General features: G+C 39.3%; 1 protein-coding gene across 4 annotated transcripts in view; it reads right to left on the bottom strand.

The window, feature by feature from the left end:
- The window catches only part of LOC129773659 (ELAV-like protein 2), a 30,840-nt gene extending 28,792 nt beyond the window's left edge, over positions 1 to 2,048 (bottom strand). For 3 of the 4 annotated variants that reach the window (XM_055777306.1, XM_055777308.1, XM_055777311.1), the window contains exon 1: positions 943 to 2,048. The gene's annotated coding sequence lies outside the window, so the exon portion shown is untranslated. The remainder of the gene's footprint in view (positions 1 to 942) is intronic. The other variant, XM_055777316.1, reaches the window with a different exon arrangement.
- Between the last annotated feature and the right edge of the window lie 11,606 nt (positions 2,049 to 13,654).

The following is a 13,654-nucleotide window of genomic DNA, read 5'->3' as shown; positions in this document are numbered from 1 at the left end:
ATCCTAATTACTTTCCTTTCACCCGGTCACTCCCTCGACCCGCACAAGCGCGAATGAACGAAGAGAACGAACGAAAAAAAAACACTCCCGGGAAAATGGCCCGGTTTAGGTTTGAGCCTTGCTATCAGAGCATCTCGCCAAGGAGCAAAACAGCGACACTTCGCCTTCGCCAACAACGACAATTGCTTCTTGGGCTGTGTGTTTGATCATCGTACCACCCTCCTCATCATCGTTCCAAGTGATGCCGCTGGCGAAGACTTCTCTCACACTAACACAAACAAACCGACGTAAGATAGACGACAGGCTCCAGGGCTACTAGCCACACAGGACCAAACATTGTTGTTTGAAAGGGGGGTGGTGGGCCACCACTACGGCAGGCACATATCTCTCGATGAATGGAGAAACGTCGGCACAGGATCCAAGACAACGGCATCAAGGCGGTGTCCGGGTGGTGAAAATACCGAGCAGCCCAGAGAATGAGTGAGAGAGCAAGAGTGCATGACTGGAAACATACAGCGCACAACCGCCGCCTCGGGAAAACCGGGCCACAGAGCCTAGCAGCCAATGCAAAATGTCGAATTCGGTACCGCCATTACGGTGTGGGCGAATTCTTCCCTGGAAGGATAAACTTCCCCGGCAAAGCCTTGCCGAGAAGAGCTCCTCGATGGAGGGTTTGACGCTGATTGACAACTGACGGGGCGCGTTTTCTTCGCGTGCTCATCGTTGTTTGCGAGAACTCTCGAGCAGTGAAAAGAAAAACTAGGGTGGGGTCTGACAGCTAAAATTAGCGGAGATACTTAGTTTTTGTTTCTCGCAAGAACTGCAACTGGGACACACACACACACACACACACCAACACACCCACATCCGCTCTGCGCCGAGGAACGATTCTCAATGGCGACCCCCGGACGACGATTGTCTAAATTCTCAGTCGGTACTTACCAAAAATGTTTCCTCGTTTTGCTTAATTTTCTTCTCCTAGTATCTTATTATATCATGAAAGTGCATCCAAAAGATTACAAGATGTAAAATTTCCTTATCACCTATGATCCCGTTTTTTCCTCTAAAATTCTCCGAGTTTTTCCACGGCTTCGCTTCCGCCTCGCTATGCCAGGGGGTAGGTTAGGATGGAAAAACTGCTGCTTTGCGTTGGTTTACTTTGTATCTCTCTTGGCTTCACTGTGTGCCTTGACTTTTCCCTACTCTTCGTTAGTTTTAGTTGGTGTTATTATGGCTTATCTTGGTTTCTCGAGGCCCGAACGTTTTGGGTGTTATTTCCGTCTTCGCAGAAGTACCTCCGGTTATTGTTACTTTATGTTTGGTTAGAGAGAAAAAAGGTGGACTAGGTTTCCGACGTCGTTCCGCACTTGGGGCGTTTCTGACCTTTTTTTTCTTCTTTTTTTTTGGGGCTCTTCACTCCCGGACTCAAAAACGAGAACCAAACGTCACGGACGAACGGGGTTTCGGTTTTCGGAACGATAGAAGAGAAGAAATAGAGGCGCGAGGAACTTAAAATCCAGTCACCGAGGGATAACTCAAATAATTCAGATTTTCGTTTTTGCGCTTTTCCAGGGCAAAGAAACTAATCCGTTGTGGGGCACGTCGTCGTCGTCGTCGCGTCGCGTCGCGTTTCCCGAACACCAACCGACCTTTGCTCGACTTAGATCTCGACAGATCTCTGTGCGTCTCCGCGAACTAAAACGCCACTTCTTTTCACTTCAATTTGCGCTACGCCCCGGCCAGAACCGATCTTCGACTTTCGTTTTACTGCTCTCCTGCTTTCTCGTCTTCCACAAACCGAGCTGAGGCTGAGATCAATCCACAATTTTCCGCAACTCGTCCGGAAAAACTGCCTCCGCGCTCTGCAGCTCTTATTCTGTTTTTTTTTCTGCTTTTCAGTGGTGATTTTTCCGTATATATTTTATTTTTATACTTGAAACTGGAAAATATTACTATTGCAAAAATTATAACAAAAATTAAGATGATGCACGAACAGACGAAAAATCAACTTGTCTAGCGCTGGAAAATATACACTGGATTGGGATCGGTGGCGAAGAAAAATCAGGAACAAGGTTCAACCTTTCCCAGACTTCGGGACACCAACACTAGCGGGCGAGCGGTCCGAGCGCTACCCACACTAACACCCGACCGGGCGCCCTGACTGGACCTGGGAGTGTGTTGGTGCCTGTTATCAGCTCGCTGCTTCACCGTCCCTCCACAAGCCACCGAGAACACGACGAGGACGACGCAAGGGTGGAAAATCGATTTTCTTCCTTGGGGTGTGATACGACCCGACTGTCGGTGTTCGGTCGTGTGTTGGGTTGTTGCACGTACGCATTCGTTCGTGTAGTACACACATCGGATCCTGCACGGCGAACGCCGAGCTTTCGTTGTCGTCGTTATCCTTGTCGCTGTGGCGATGATGGGTGGAATACCGGATCCTGTCGGAGGCGCATGCGTTCGGTTGGTGTGGTGCCGTAGGATATGTGTGCCTGCAGCTTGGGTAGCAAGTGAAAATTGGGGTTGAATGGCGTTAGGCCGGGCGATTTGATACGATCAATTCCAAATTTGAATAAGTTGTGCGTTCTATTTTTCTTACATTAGGTTTTTGCACTAGGATTGGGCGATCTTTATAAAAAGATCGATCTTATCGAATCGATTCTCCAAACGGCGTTTGGATCGATCCACTGATTAAATCGGTACCAAAGAATCGATCTTTGCTGAATCGATCTTTGCCGAATCGATTTTTGAAAAATTTAAAACTTTTTTTCGATTTATCTGTTTATTCTATATGAATGCCGTCTTTTCTTTAAATAGGGAATACAAAATTCAGTTTTCTATTCAAACATCAAAAGTATTTTGTTTTGTTTTTCAGCATGAAGACCACAACCACAGGGCCGTCAGGTAGTCGTTTTATTAAATAAAATAATTGAAAAAAGCATTCTTGGAAATTGAACAACCACCCAGCACTCAGCTGACAATGATCCCATAAAAGCCAATCATGCCATACAACTGTCATTTAGTCGAAGCCGATTCTTGTTCTTGGCGCCAGTTCTAGAAAACAATCTTTCACCTGTAATTGATGTCAACATCAGGTTCAGTGATCCTATCCGTAACCGGTTACAGTTCATCCCCTCAGTAGTTACCGTTAGTTCTGTCTCTGTCAGCATTTTTACAGAAGTAAATCGTAGAAGAAGTGATCCAAATGTTGACATTATGTTTAAAAAAAATGTTAGGTGGCCTTTGGTGAGATAGAACATCGATGTATACTGAAAAACAAATCTACAAAAAGATCGAAAGCAAAAAAATCGATTTTCTCGATTTTCTCGAGTACGAAAGATCGATCCAGACAATCGGAAATCGGAATGGAAAAGATAGATCTTTCAAGAATCGATTCGAGGTCGCCCAATCCTATTTTGCACACATGTTTTACTAAATGTAATTTGTCATCCGCGGAACGACTAATCCGCGGAAGCGAGTCCCATATAAATTCTATGGACCTATGGAAAATTTGCAGATACAGATTACAGATCTTTTAGGTTTTCATACCAATTTACAGATATTTCAAAATAACGATTCAATGGTTTGATCTCAATAATATTTTCTCCCAACTCACCAATTTTAATCATATAGCATTCGAATCAGAATGAATGAGAGTCATTTTGGTATTCATATGTAGCGTGTAATACAGTTTTTTCATGTTCAATCTAAGACGAAAAAATGCCAAAGCCTGCGTCACCGGCTAGCTCCACAATAAATAGATAAAACCATTTATCTTTTTCCTACTAAAGCATAGTGAATGCGAATGTTTTACGTGGATACCACCAACATCGTCAAACTCATAATAACTATGCCAACCAATGATGCTAACCAATGATTATTTCTCGAATTACGCAGAAATTTGTGTTTCATTTTTATGGCAGTCGCTCTTAGAGAGGGAGTGGAGTGTCGAACCACCATAGAAACGTTTCGTGTCCCCTAAAACCTCCACATGCCAAATTTGGTTCCGTTTGCTTGACTAGTTCTCGAGTTATTCGAGAGGTAGAGGGAGAGATTGTTGAAATACGATAGAGAAATATATTGACCACTAAAACCTCCATTTGCTTTTGTGATATTTAGTTGTCAAAATTTAAAAATTTCAAAGGAAATAAACTATGTTTAGAAAAAGTCATAACATTATTAGAAAATACCAAATAACTTTCCAAGATAGTAGGAGTACCGGTAAGGTTCTTCTTTTTTTTTTCTTCAAAAATTAATGCTTTATTCTGCAAAAATGGTTACAAATTAAATATTCAAAGTATTGCCCATCGCTAGTCACAACTTTTTCCCATCTTTCTGGCAATTCACGGATCCCTTTGCGGAAATAATCGGCCGGTTTGTCGGCTAACCACGAATCGATCCAATTTTTGACTTCATCAAAATTGGAGTGCTGGTCAACCAGGCCATGTTGCATCGATCGAAAAAGGTAGTAATCGGACGGAGCAATGTCTGGAGAATACGGCGGTTGGGATAGGACCTCCCATTTTAGCGTTTCCAAGTATGTTTTGACCGGTTCCGCGACATGCGGCCGAGCATTGTCGTGCTGCAAAATAACTTTATCGTGTCCTTGCTCGTATTCGGATATGGCTTGCTGAGCTATTCCAAGTGTATCTACAAGTTTTTGTTGCGTTTGTGACGGATCTTGATCTCGAGTAAAGCCTCCAATTCTTCATTTTCATACTTTTTTGGCGATCCGGAACGTCCTCCGTCTTCCGAGTCAAAATTACCACTTTGAAACCATGCAAAACACGACTGACACGTTCGCTCAGTTGGAGCATGGTCACCAAAAACTTCCACCAAAATGCGATAACTTTCCTCATCTTTTTTCTTCATATTGAAGTAATGAAGAAAAGCTTCCCGCAAAAACACTCTGGTTGGTACGAAATTCGACATATTCGAAGTGGAAAAAAACTATGTTGTTTAAGCTTCGACTTTTTGACATATACTGAGAAAGACGCGCAATGACAGTAGCTTTCCAACGAATGTTTGGAAATTTAATTCACTGGAGTAATAATCAAGTTACGCCATCTATTGTAAAACCGAAGAAATTTACCGGTATAACTAATATTTTTTGTGAATAAATGATACAACCGGTCATTTTGACCTCAATACTTTTTTTTATTCACAACGTAAGTGAAGAGATCGAGTGAATCATTTGTCAGATCAATTTCATGCATTGATGTTGATAACGTTCTTCGATGCGAGTAATTGTAACAAATAAAACCATCCAGGTAGTAATTTATTACGTAATTCATGGCATCTTCAACATATTCATTCATGTATCGTGATCCTTCAATTTATATAGACGGAAGAATTGTCGAACGACCGTGCATGTCGCAAATTTACTTCCCAGAAACTGTAGAAGTTCAGGCTGAGTATTGAACGCACACCGGAGAATGGTCCTAAATCATTTGGTGGTTCTAAACCTTTGAGGGAAGAGAGCAGAAAAAATGTACTTCGTCCTATACGAATCCGCGACACATTTTTCAAAATATTCTGAATAACCTGACATTTTAAATTTTTTTTTTGAACTATTAATTTTTTTGTTTCTCAATTTTTTGTGATATTTTGATATTTCTAATTGTTTTCAAAATTTTCAGTTTTTCTCTATTTTTTATAATTTTTTAATAATTTTTCTATATTTTTATCTATTTTATTTCAATTTTTTTTTTGAATTTTTTCGTATATATTTAAATATTCAGAATTTTCTGAAATTTTTTAAGCTTTTTATCTTACCTAACTTTTTATGCTACTTCTGATTTTCCCTAAAATTATTCGAATTTTCCTTTTTTGTGTTTTTTTAGTTTTCAAAGATTTTTCGAAATTTCTCGTATTTTCCTGATTATATTTTTTTTATTTTTTCGGAATTTTTCTGACTTTCTGAATTATTCTGGTTTTCTCTGATTTTTTCCAAATTTTCTTGGTTTGTTTTTTTTTTGTTTTTATTCCTTGGAATTTTGAATTTGTCTATTTGCATAATTTGAAGTTGTTTGAATTTTTTTCTGGTTATTTTTGAATTTTTATTATTTTTAATAATTTTTTTCAATTTTTTAAAAATTTTTCATTGATGTTTTCTGATTTTACTTTTTTTTGATTTTAACGATTTTTCTGGCTTTGTTTTTGAATTTTGAATTCTTTTTGAATGTTTTTAATTTGTTTTAATGCGTTTTCATGGCTTCCTAATTGAAAAAAATCCGTATGTTTCTGATTTTTAAAATTATTTAATTTTTTCTATTTTCATGATTGTTTTAAATTTTTCAAAATTTTCTTCAATTTTTTTTTATTTTTTTGGAGTTTTCTAACTTCCGTTTTATCGGATTCTTTCTTTAACTTTAATCTTCTGAGTTGCTCTGATTTTTTTCTGATTTTGTGTTGTTTTTTCATGAATTCGTTTGAACTTTTCAGCTTTTTCCATAATTGTTCGGAATTTTTGTTCGTTTTATTTCCGTATTTTTCCATGTTTCTTGGTTATGTTATATGTTTTATTTTATTTTATTTTAAATTTGAATGAATTTTCGAAATTTTTGAATTTCTTTTTGGCAGATTAATCCTATTTTTTAACTAGGCGAACCTAGCCACAATATTCACCTGCCTCCGGGCTTCTGAATGCCAAGGGGGGCCTAGGCTCTGCGGAATACACGTATCTGCATGCTCGCGTTGTTTTAGTCCTGACCGAGGAAATGTCGGACAATCGCACAGGTGCTAAGGATGACCGACTTTCGGATGCCGGTCAATTCCTTCTCGATGTTCAACACCTTTTGCACTTCCAGAAGTGTCTTCGGGACAATTCCAGTTCCAGAGAGAACGACTGGAACAATTCTTTGGACATCCCTTAGCCCCCACAGTTCCTTGAGCTCCACGGCCAATGGTCGGTACATGCAGATTTTGCGACCGTGGGTCTCCTCCAGATTCTGGTTCAGTGGAATAGCGACATCGATGATGGTGACTTTGCGGTCGCTCTTGTTGTAAACCATTATATCTGGGCGGTTGTGGTGGATCGAGAGGTCGGTCAGAACAGTGCGATCCCAGTACAGCTTGAAACGGTCATTTTCCAGGACAGGTGCAGGCAGGTACCGGTAGTTTGGTACGTTGTCTTCCAGTAGAGCACATTGGAACCCAGTTGTCGATGAACAATACGGGCCACGTTGTTGTGGCGCTCGGTGTAGGCTGCGTTGGCCAAAACGGGACAGCCTCCCATAATGTGCTCTATGTTTTCACCTGGTTGATGGCACATCCGGCAAATGTCATCAACGTCTTGATGCCAGACGTACCGCCTGCACTCTACTGAAGAGAGTTCACCACGCGTTAGCCACAAATTTGATGCGGCCTTGTCGACATGTGGCCGGTCCAGTCGGTCTCTTTGAATGCTTTCCTCATCCTCTTCTCAAGGTCTTCTAGGTCAGTTTTGTTCCACTTGACAACACCAAATCTGAAGGTCAGCAGGGGAACCGCGAATGTGTTGATCGCGCGTACCTTGTTCCCCGCGTTAAGAAAAGTCCTCAATACACAGTTCACTCGACTCAAGAACTTGTCTCGCAGTTCCGTCTTGATGTCGGAGTGGCGAATCCCGGTGATTTGTCGGAGTCTAAGATAATATAATATTTACTGCTTGATTGCTCGCTATCTGGATTGGCACTGAAATCCTGAACTTATTGAATATTCAAGCGGTTTTTCAGTATCTCTTACCAAAATTACATCTCCAATGCTCCCGAAAACATTTTTTTCAAGGAATAGCACCCAAATTACATTATGTAGCGGTACCAAATTTTTTTTTACGAATTTTCTTCTTCTGTTTTCTACCGAAGAATACAGCCCTCACTGCTGTGAAATACCTTCTTCCCATCCGGCTGTGTTGTACTTTGGCGTCCTTTTCAACCCGGAAACAATCCACAATTTCCCGAAAATTGAGTGATCGATTGGAAAATCACCAACCAATAAGCCTAAAAACACTCCTAAATTCATACAAGCTCTCTCCCGGCGAACAAATCTTCTCCCTTTCGGATAGTGAGAGAGAGAAAGATGAGAGAGAGGAAGTGAGAGAGCGAGAGCGACAGAGAGAGATAGTGGGAGAAAGAAAGAGAGAAGGAGAGTGAGACAAAGTGAAAGAGGAAGAGAGAGAGGGAAACAGAGAAAGTGAGAGAAAAAGTCAGAGAGAGAGAGAAAGTGTGAGAGGAATAAAGTGAGAGATAGAGAGAAAGTGAGAGAGAAAGAGAAAGTGAGAGAGAGAGAGAGAAACAGAAGGTGAGAGAGAGAGTGATAGAGAGACAGAGAAAAGTGATTCAATTTTATTTGCCAGTTCTCGTGATCGAGTAGGAGACGGACAAACTCCTGCTTCTAGTCCGGAGATGTAGCCGATGATTTTTTGTTGACATGCGTTGCTCGACGTTGGATCAAGCTATCTCAGCTTCACGTCAGTCCAGCTCAGTCATTTTGTCTTCCAAACATAATTACGAGATATCTACAAAAAATAAGAACATAACAACAATGAAACACAAGCCAGCTGTTGCTTTTACTCCGAATGGACTTGACATTTCAAAACGAAGCTTTTGTCACTTACCTCCTTACAGAACAATGATCTCAGATGAATGAAGTTCATCAAAACGTATCGAATTTTACAAAATTTATCAACTAAAACACTTGAAAACATCTAGCGAAATTTCACATGGTTTGTTTTCTGTTTGCACACCGGTTTTGTTTCATTATAAACAAACAATGAAAGCAGTATCGCGGCTTCAGAAGTTATAGGGTAACTCGAAACGTTAAAAATTGCCACTGCGCACAGGTGGCATCGTAAAATTTGCAAAATAAAAGCTATTGGACTAAAAAAATACAGGTTGTCGGTTTTACCCTAATCTGCTCTACATAAAAAATCAAGCGAACGCTAAAAAGTATTCAGTCCTGTCGATGGATTAAAAAAGGGGTAAGCTCGTAATTTCAACCGGCATCGATCGAATTCAACTCGCCTAACACTACGCGAACTTTGCGTTCTCCTTGACACATATGATTTCGAACAAACACACCCAATCTGCTCTCACATACACTTTCATCGTATCCCCAGCGAGCTGGACGGTCGGCACTACAAAACCCAGCGAAGCCACGGTTACGAGTAGAACACTCTTCCATCCATTCAATGGGAGAAAGGAGGAAAATTTCACCATCCTAGGGAAGGATCTAACCGGGGTGTTTAGAGGCGTATTCTCGTGGTTGCCCTGTTAGCATTTGATGTACACACAGATTTTTTCTCTTCCTCCTGGATAAGGGTTTGGAGAGGGCTGCGGGGGTGTGGATTAAATACTTCTCGTTTAGCAGGTGAGCACGTAGTAGTGATTGTGACAAGGTTTCCAGCATTGCGAACTCTCGTGTGGTCATTTGCCACTTCGTCGCTGGGAGCCTATGACCGGATTTTTGGTTCGCTGGGTTCCCTTTTTCCGAGGAGGGCTGTGATAATAGACGAGATTTATAGCTCTCGGGTGAAGCTGACAGTTCTATTCCGGCAGGGATGGTAACCTACTTTCGGTGGGATGAGATCTGCAGAGCTGCAGTTCATAAGCGAAGAATGCGTGCAGTTCGCCCGTGCGGTGTCGCACGAGAGTCGATAATCGACGATTATGATTATGCAAATGAGTCGTCAGAAAATCTGTGAAATCGATATGAATTACTGTTGGTCGCGAGTAGTTTCACCTGTGGCCCGACCCAGTCTCACCCTAGGCCCTATTAAACATAACAAAAAACACGATTATAGTTGTTTCATTTGTTATGGCTGCCGTAAAGAAGCAAGCACGCCAGTCTGTGAACCAATTCACACAGGTAGCGGCTGAGGCCGCTGAGGTTTTGTCTCAAATACGTGAGCCCATTTCTCGAGAGTGCGAGACTGCCTGTCGTGTTGGGAAAATGGGGTGTGCCTTTTGCTTTGGCTGCCCGCCGTTATCTGATTGATCGATATGGGAGAAGTTATTTTTACGCCCCGTTCGGATCGATTCGAAAGGTTATTATGTGTTCTCGAGCTAATGCGAAGAAGCTTAACTTGGAGAAGTTTGGAACGGCTAGTTCCTCGATAGGGTTGTACGGCAGCATGCGCTATCGGTTGGAAAACTTGAATATAATTCAATTTTAAACAATAATAAACCTCCCTTGTGTTGGGCCCCGCGTCTGTCACTCGTCAAAACCTCTGCTTGTGAATAGCGGCATCAAAAAAACCACTCGAAAATTTTCCAAATACTCGCCCCTTACACAAACAGCTTCCTCTGTTTAGATTTTCCCTATTTTTGGCATTTTAATAAAGATGAAATCGTGCTATCGCTGTTTTCGTCGACAACAAGAAGATCGGAAGGAGAGTAAGCAAGAGAGCGCACATTGTTATCAGTAATGTGATTCGTCCCCATCAGCATCGTCATCAGCTGCGTGCCTCCGGCAGACAGCAGGGAAGCTACGCACTGAACTAGGGATGGTCTTCTTCGGGAGATGTTTTATTATGCTATCGTACATTATTTTGAACATAAAAAAGGTTCTACTCCTTTTTGTTGTGTAACGAATTTGAATGACAAAAAAAATAAAAAAATATTATATTTCGTTAATCAACTGTTTACTTGTTTGGTTCAATTGAGCAGCCATGATTTTTATTTTACAATATGTTCAATCTGATATTAAATTTTAAATTGGTTGTTAGCAAAAAGAGTCAAGTGAAAGAAATGGTACGTATTGAATGCCTAGTTTGATTAAAGTTGAAACAAGATCTGGAATACAGCAATTGTATTTTTGCTGGTTAAAGTTGATGATTTGCTGTTACTACGCTCAAAATAAACATTTAGGGGCTGTCCACATACCACCTGGACAGAAAAAGCACGATTTTGGACTCCCCCTCCCTCTCCGTGGACAAGCGTGGACATTTTCATACCCCTCCCCCTGTTGTCCACGTGGACATTTTTCTTTATTGTATTAGAATAATTCAGGAAATAACTGAATCGCGCATAAATTAAATTTTAGTTCCATTTAAGTTTATTTTGTTTCAAATTTTACTTGCTGAACCCTACCACGTTTGCTGTGGCTCATTGATGTTTTATGACAGAGAAATGAGTATTTGAATTTTGTCGCTATCACATAGAATACATATTCAATACTAGAAAGTAATTTACTTTCACAGCTTTATTTCAGAAGTGTGCTTATTTCATCCAGAAATCTTAAAGCTTCTTGAGGCGTTGGCAGTAGCAACAACAATTTTTTAAGTGCCTCGTATGTTGTGTTATAATATGAGCTCCATCAGAGCTCGAGTTTTTTAAGCACACAAAAACGAACAGAACAATTTTATACAAATAGTTTATTTTTCTATCAATTAAAAAGAATTTCAAAAAAAGAAAAGATAAAGTAGGGAGCATGCACTGATATCTACAGCTCTTTTCTTGACAAATGATTGAGGAGTAAAGGGTCGAATTTTTTCAGCGATTTCGGAACGCCTGTATCTTCGATATAAACGATGACATGAAGATAAAAATTTTACTCCTCTATTTTTTTGTCGAGTGTAGTTCTATGCCTACTTCGGAATACGATCGCCACAGGAAATGTCGGTTCATTTACACAATCAATTCACTTTTAGTCATCAGCGCAATAGAAACCTTTTCCGCAATAGTTCGGGGAATTTTCAAAGGGTACTAATACCTTATTAAAAATATTTTCAATAGCTATTTTTTTTTTCAACTACTTATTGACTATTCTGCATTGAGTGTCTAGATAACTCGTGGGAAAAAAAACATCAGAAAACTCACGACTCAATATTTTTTTACTAACCTTGCACGAAAAGTTATTTGTATTGCTCTTTGGTTTTCCTCCGCTTAAATCCTTATCAAAACATCACTAACGTTACAGTTTACCAGAGAGCAATTTAACACCAAATTAATCCTCCACTGCCCCGATCCTCTCCTTCTTATTAAAATTTTGTTCATTTTTTCCAAAAATAGCCTTGAAGCCTGTTGCCCGATTGAATTTTTTTTTTTGAGAAATCGTTTAACCTTATATTATTTATTTATAAATGTTTGAACTATTGAGAAAACTTTCACATAATTTGAATAAAATATCGAAAACTATTATATCTGTTTAAAATATTGTTATATATAGGTTGCTAGGTAGTTGATTCGGAATATTTTAGGAGATAGGGGATCATAACAAATCTTCCACGCTTATGATCAAATCTTAACTACGAAAAAATTATTGAACTTTTCCTTGAGCCCGGTTTTTTGCCTGGAACTGACTCTAATTCAAAAAGTGCGCTATTTTGCACGATTGAATTTCTTTCATTTGAGGAAATTTTGCATGGAATTCTGTTGTGAACACATTCAAATTAGTGAAAAATAACAAGAAGGATAATAGTGTGGTGTCAAGGAAGGAACTGTAGAGTGGTTGAAGAGCTTCAATTTGGCTGACAGAAACAATCCAGTTTATCATGCATTTTTGGAAAATTAATTAAAAACACAAAATTTGAAGTTTATTCTTCACATTTAAAAGTTTATTCTGGGTTCCATTCCATTGCGTAGGATTTCTTCATCAAATATGATCCTCTATCACCTCCTGAAATATTCTATAATTTATCAGAACACTGGCTCAATTGTTTTAAGTTGACGACTAGTGATGCATAGGCAATCTCATACAAATGTAAATATTGATTCCTAGAAATTAATGGAATGAAAATACTTTGAAAAAATGATTTTACAATTCTGTATGAAAAACTATACAGACATTATTATCATATACTGTTCTTGAGATATAACAAAATGTATAGAAAATTATATTCGATAAAAAATCATTTACGCATATCATGGAATCTCAACCATTATGGAATCTTTTAATTTTTATAGTTTTGGCTATGAGGGCTATGCATACCCCGTAACTATAAATATTCGATCAAAGGAAAGAGTTGGCCATTCACAATTTACGTGAGATATTTTTATAATACAGATTTCACTGGAGAAGATCCATGATATGAGAAAAAAAAAATATATAAACGTTGGCTGGGCAGCACTCTCAGGCGACTCAATCCGTTTATTGATGAATACGGAGAGAAAATTCTTCCTGTCCCTTGGACTCAGTCTGTACCCCCTCCCCCCACAAAGTGGACAAGAGTGGACATTTTCTAACCCCCTGCCCCCCCTATAGTTGTCCACGTGGTATGTGGACAGCCTCTTAGTATATTTGAGATGGGGATAAATGATTTTTCGGACCACCGGGTAACTTTGAAAAATCATATCTCGAAAACGAAAAAAATAGCATCTCTGATATCGAGATATGTTATGTAAAAAATCCTCAGCTTTCAAGAAAAAATATAAAAACATATAGCGCCCTCTAGTCCAAAGCCATGAAAACTATAAAAAACGGTTACAATCAATGATTACGAAAACAAAATGCATCTTTTTTGCAAGTTCAATATTTAATAAAAGGCTAGCTCTTTAGCTTTAATTTGATATGTCGATCATCGAAATCGGTTTAATGGTTCAAAAGTTATGAATTTTTAAAGAAAGTTATTTTTGGGAAAAAGTGGAAAAAGTAGATTTTTCGGACCACCCTTGAATGGAAATGGTTACCCTAACAAAAAAAAAAAAAAATACGGGTCTAATATTTTGCAATAAAG

This window comes from Toxorhynchites rutilus, chromosome 1 (assembly GCF_029784135.1).
Source record: "Toxorhynchites rutilus septentrionalis strain SRP chromosome 1, ASM2978413v1, whole genome shotgun sequence".
Taxonomy (NCBI): domain Eukaryota; kingdom Metazoa; phylum Arthropoda; class Insecta; order Diptera; family Culicidae; genus Toxorhynchites; species Toxorhynchites rutilus.
Note: the sequence above shows the minus strand (reverse complement) of the source record. Positions and strands in the feature narration are given on the sequence as shown.